This window comes from Nematolebias whitei, chromosome 15 (genome assembly GCF_014905685.2).
Source record: "Nematolebias whitei isolate Nwh7 chromosome 15, NemWhi1, whole genome shotgun sequence".
NCBI classification, from domain to species: Eukaryota; Metazoa; Chordata; class Actinopteri; order Cyprinodontiformes; family Rivulidae; genus Nematolebias; species Nematolebias whitei.
The window spans coordinates 28,259,723-28,266,026 of record NC_056512.1 but is presented as its reverse complement, the minus strand read 5'-3'; positions in this window follow the sequence as shown (position 1 = coordinate 28,266,026).

Genomic DNA, 6,304 nt, shown 5'->3' with positions numbered 1-6,304 from the left:
ATAAGGTGGTGTAACCCCACCATCTTATGAACACTAGACATAAGGTGTTGGTGCTCCACTGGGTCTGGTTAGCATTGTATCTATCAGCCACTGGTAAGAAGGGAGACCCAGAAGGAGGGGCTGGGTTCTGAGGTCTCTCAGCCACCACCACCTATAACAAAAGCACCAGCCCCCCCATGACAGCTATAGGGCTGAACATCACACACTGTCACAGGAGCACGACTCCATTGTGTTATTCTTGCTCGCACATGATAACCGCTACAATACTGATGAAGAAACATGGCACAGTGTTTTTTGTTAGAAAATGAAGAAGCTGCCCTTATAAATTAGAAGTATCAGTTCAGATCGATATTGGGGATACTGACCCTGCATTTATCTGGTATCAAATTAGTACCAACTTTTGCAGTATCATGCACAACTACTTATGAATCACTGGTTCATGGGATTGTTTAAACATTTTTTACATAGACACAAATCTTTGTACAGACAAATGATCACCCTCATTTCATGGCAGCAAGTGATAATTAGACGAGGTAAGTAATAGCTCAGGTGACTGAATAAAAAAAAAAAAAGATTTTACAGAAACATCTTGTTTTATTAGATCACTCGGGATGTATTGTCCTGACAAGTGTGAACAGTCATACTTAAAGTTTGGGACCATTTCAGGCCAGACCCAGTTAGTGCCATGTCTGAACAGGGTTCATGAGACACTTAGGACTAGATAATCATTATTCAATACTCTATATTTTTCCACCAACATCTTGATCTAGTTTCTTCAACAAAGGTTTGACAGAAAACAAAACAAACATTTGATCCCTTCAAGTGAAGCCCTAACTTCTTTTAATCAATCCTAAAAAATCACTTCCTCTTACTGATTCATTTGGAACATTTTGTTTCCATTTTCTCCTGTTTGTTTAGGTGAGCTTTATCAGCCAGAGATCTCTTGGCTACGACATTTTAATTATTCACGCTACTGAGAATCATGGTAAAGGTTATTGCTGAGCTGAAGAATTTCTAAGTCAGGAGGAGTTCTCAGTGAAACTACGTGTTGCCATAGAGAGAGGGGTAAATAATCAAAGGTTTGCAGTTTATGTAACAGTATGGCACTTCAAGAGTATTCCTCTTACACAGGGGAACTATATGGAGAACCCCTCCAAAAGTTTAGTCCAGTTGTAGATAACCAACACAAGCACAAATCAGCATGCATTCCCATTCACAGAGATGCATGCAAACCATCCACTCCCTGCATACACACACACACTTTCACCCCCTTGCGGTGACATTTGAAGGACAGCGGCCTAGAGGGAAAACTGGTTCTGAGAGGTTAGATAAGGTGGAGGGTCGACCGGTCAAGGGTGTGAGGTAAACAACACCTCAGAGTTCAGTCTGCATGCCTAATGTGCTCTCTCGCACTGACAGCTCCGCTGGGCGATGCTGTCGATGACAGGCTGTCTGTAGAAGCTGCCTCCCCTGTAGCATATCACCATGAAGTCATTCACACTGTTTGTTGGCTTTTTTTCTGCTGTCCATGTCATCTCTGGACACTTGCTGCTTTGCCCTGTCTCTAGCCTGCTGCTCCTTTCATTTGGCTACTGATTTTATCCTACTGTCAGGCTCATATTTTAAAATTAAAAGCAGATATAAAGACAAACACTGGATGGTTGTAGTATTAGATGAAATGCATAATTTTAACATTTTAAAACCATGTGCTAGAAACAAAAAACAACTGTTCGTGACTCAGACTGACGTTTTAGTAGTTTCATAGCAGCAATCAAAAACACTGAGGCAATCCCTTTGCCTTTATACATATTTTTAGATGCATACTAATTGTATATTTATGGTCATTGGCAGCAATGCACACATGCAGAATACAAAGATATGTACAAATGTGAACTATACTCTGTGTGTGTTCAGACAAAATGCAAAGCAAGTTTTCCTGGTGGCTTAACTAGATAAAAACACTCAACTGGGGGAGTAAGGCTGCATGAAAGTGGCAACATTGTGCCCACAAAAGTTAAAAATGTTCTTTGCAAAAAAAAAAAAAAAGTGTGATCATGTTGCCACCCCAAGCCACAGTGGAGTGATGCCATTTTAATTTTCTAAAAATCTTATAAATACATATTTTGGGTCTCAGGCAAAGCTGTCCTGTCACTTGTACCTAACCAATAAGTGATGGTTTGTTTGAAGAATATGGTTTTGAGAGGATGTATTTTACACCAAGATATGGTATTTTCACAACCTTAACTATTTTTGTTGTCTATCTTAAACAAGATTGTCAGATTTAGTGAATAAATGAGTGATGTGTATGTGGGGGACACAGAGACTAACAATTTTTTACCACACATTTAAAGGCAAGACAATGGTGTGACACCAAAGCATTCTTTGTGTTTTCAAGTTAAAAAAAAGGGTTGCATTGTGGTTTAAACTAGAGCTACAACAATGCATGTTTACTGGGAGACATTCACGCCCAATGATCTACATATTTGAACTGCTAAATGTCAGCACAAAAACTGTTGCACCCAAGTCTCGTCATGAAAGGCTGTTAATTAGAGAAGCATTTTAAAAACAACTCAAAGCAGTTATTTTGGTTTATGATACCAGACCTGGGTGGCACGGTGATGCAGTTGGTAGAGCTGTTGCCTCTCAGTGGGAAGGTCACCGGATCGAATCCTGGCCGAGGGCCTTTCTGGGTGGAGTTTGCATGTTCTCTCCGTGCATGCGTGGGTTTTCTCCGGGTACTCCGATTTCCTCCCACAGACAAAAACATGCATGTTAGGCTGATTGGCAACTCTAAATTGTCCCTAGGTGTGAGTGAGACAGTGAATCGTTGTTTGTTTGTTTCATTTGTCTCTTATGTGTCCTTGTGATGGACCGGAGACCTGTCCAGAGTGTCGCCCGCGTCTCGCACAGCGACGGCTGGACATGTGCGCAAGTGACCCCTGTGACCCGAAAAGGAAGAAGCAGGTAAAAATAATGGATGGATACCAGACCTCATTGCAAGTAAATGAAGAAGAAACACACAATTAACCAACAGGGCAGAGAATCACCACCATAGACATTCAAGTCAAATTAAAGGAAAATAATAAAAAAAAAAACTTTTGGTTTTAATAGTTTTATTCTCGCACAGTGGTAGCTGCATATGTGCCAGTGACCCCCGTGACCCAAAAAGGAAGAAGCGGGTAAAAGATAATGGATGAATGGTTTATTCTTCTACTCACATACTGTATGTACTTCTACTGTGCACGAGTTGTAAACAATGAGACTAACTTCTTGAGCTTGACCTTAGTAAACAATTTGCTGCCATGGTTACTGAATGTTCATCTCTTTTATTCCTTACCATGACATACTGTGCACAACATTATATTTTTCTATGTTCAAGTGCACTATAACCCTGCTTATGTTGCCATAGTTGTACAGTAGTATATGCAGTTAATTACAGTTAACATGCTTTGTGTAAAATATGCTAATTGTCTGAAATAATTTACCTTAGCTTTACTGGGTTGAATTGTTCTGAAAAATATTTCGGATGTGCTGTGTGTTTTATTGACAGAAAGGAATTAGGAAATCAAACAATCGTCAGATTTCTTGGTTAAATTACCATAGCGGTCAACGTTTCTTTGTTAATAAAACTCTGCCTTCATGTCTACTCAGAATGTGTTTGGAATACAAACTTGTCTAAGCAAAATTAGGTTTGTTTATTGAAGTAAGAGCTATGCAAAATGTTGTGGATTTACTGGTTCATCTATATTCCACTATATTCATAATGATGAGGTGTGGATCATGACTAAAATAAAAATATTTTGAGTACAAGAAAGAGGACATAAATAGGTTCTTTCAACCATGAAGGGAAGTAAAGCTGCTGGTTCCAGCATCTGGTTGGGATCCCTTTTGGGTTTTTTCTCTGGAGTTCTTTTAGGCACATTTTACTGAAAGGCGTCTCCGTGGCAAACCTCGCTGGAGGGGTTATGTATTCTCTCTGGCCTGCAAACACCTTTGGGTTGATTTCTCACGGGGAACAGGAGAGAAAACCGTCTCTTGGATCTGTTGCCACTGCAATCAGAACATAGATGAGCAGAAAAGTGTTTGTATGCATTGAAATTGTTTATATATATATATATATATATATATATTTTTTTTTTTTTTTTTGAAGGATTTTAAACTTTGCAGCAAAATATTTGTTTAAATTTAGATAAGAGTTAAGTCTTAGAAGACCAAATGACAAGATAAATGTAAATTGAACCTGCGTTGGCCTTTTTATATTCACAGTTTTTAGAAATTTAAAGTGGCATAGAAGTAAATTCTGGAGGTATGCTTTTCTGAGCATTTTTTTCTTATCATTATGTACAAAGTAAGAAACAATTAGAAAAAGTCTGGGTGGCAGACATAATAAAAAAATGTATCAAATTTTTTTTTTTTAAATTAGTCTGAGCGTGAGCTGTAGCATAAATATTCTGTACAAAGGCACACTTTACTCAGTCTGTGCAGTGTTACAGCTCATTACTGGTGCACTGGCTGTGCACAGAAGCATACAAACACAGAGAGGGGAAAAGAAACCAGGAAAATGTTTGCTTTGCATTCTGTCTGAGCTTTAGTGGTTTTTACCCCCCAACCTGAGTTCAATAACCTCATTTGTTTCAGACGTTCAATTGGAGTCCATTGCTTTCCAGCTGGTCTCTGAGAGGGCGGAGGTGCTATATCTGGATGAGTACAAACACAGACAAATAAAGGAAAACCAGACAGGAATAGATCCTGTTGTGTTCTGAGGAGATAAAAATCACATTGACATCATGTACTCAGGGCATACACATGGAACATTTATTGCTGTGAAGTCAGGCTTAACCTTTGATGCCATATTCATTGACACAAGGATTTGTCTTCGAATGATAGGACGACATATCTTTGAAGCTAAAACAGCCCTTGGATGCTTCGTGGTTTTCCTCTTTGACCTTAAAACCTCAGGTATCCTCATTGACAGACAAAGACACTTCAGGAATAGGCAATCACAACACCTGAAGTTATAAACACACACGGCACACATACGCATACACACATTCTCTCATTGATACCAAATACCAAGTAAACAAACATAGTCATCAAAGTAATTTTGCATTAAAAGAGGTCAAACCCTCAGACTTTCTCACCCCAATTCGTGCTTTTTAAAACAATTTTAAAGCAACACTATGATCCAGAAAATAAAAATTACAACAGTTTGGCTCTAAAAATCAAGCTATAGCATGAGCATCTCCTTTTAGGATGAAGGAATTATTTCAATGGCAGGTGCAAAATAAGTTTCCAATAAATGATGCAGAGTTTTGCTCAACATTAACTTTTGATCTCAAACAATAAGTTGTGAAAGGCTTGCTACAACATACTGTAAATGTGCATGAAGAGATGGATCAGAGAAGATGAGTGCATTAAGGTGTCATTTTAAGAATACTGTATTGCAATCCTAGAACCATGCTTTAAGGAACACTAAGGTGGCCATGAGCGATATGTTGTAGCGTAACTCTCAAATTAAAGCTTTCATAGAGATGGTGCATGCTGCTCATGGGTATCCAAGCAAGAATGTCCCCGTGATATCCCCAGTGATTTATGACTGTCCACATCTCTGGTTGTCCACAGACTGGTAACGTCACGAAAAACAAACAATCAAACAAAAAAAGTCCAAGAAAAACAAGTGTTCCCACAGAGAAATGTGCCGCAGGGAACCATCACTCCAGCACACAAGTTTCTTCGAAATTTTTTGCTTTGTTGCTTTGCACACTGTCTTTACCTTTAAAAAATGTTATAAAACTGGAAGCCACTTGCAGACAAAAAGTCCTAGACGACAAGTCGAAGACACTGCATGGGTTGAGTTAAATCAGGACAAACTAATGCAACACTTGCACGTGCCTATTCTTTTTTCTACAAAAATAGTTGGAATAGGAATCACATGGTTATCACCCAACATTGACATCTTGATACACATCTGTATATAGATAAAAAAAAAACATGGTTAAATGCAATCCCATCATGCAGTCAAGTTCTTTTGCAATAGTTGTTTATTCCATTTCATCAGAAATCCTTAAAGATGGTGATTGGAAGTGCAGTCAGAAGTGTGCTTGAAGTCTCACTGTTTGTGAGTCGTGTTTCAGTGCACAAAAAAATTGTTGCCCCGAGCCCTCTGGCCTAATTTATTACACTCCATTCAACGTACCTGTCTTTCACACCTATTTCTTCAAGTTCATGAGTGAAAGATGCTGGAGACAGAAAGAAAAATAACCAATTTCATGAATCACTCCATGCACAGTTATACCTCCACCGT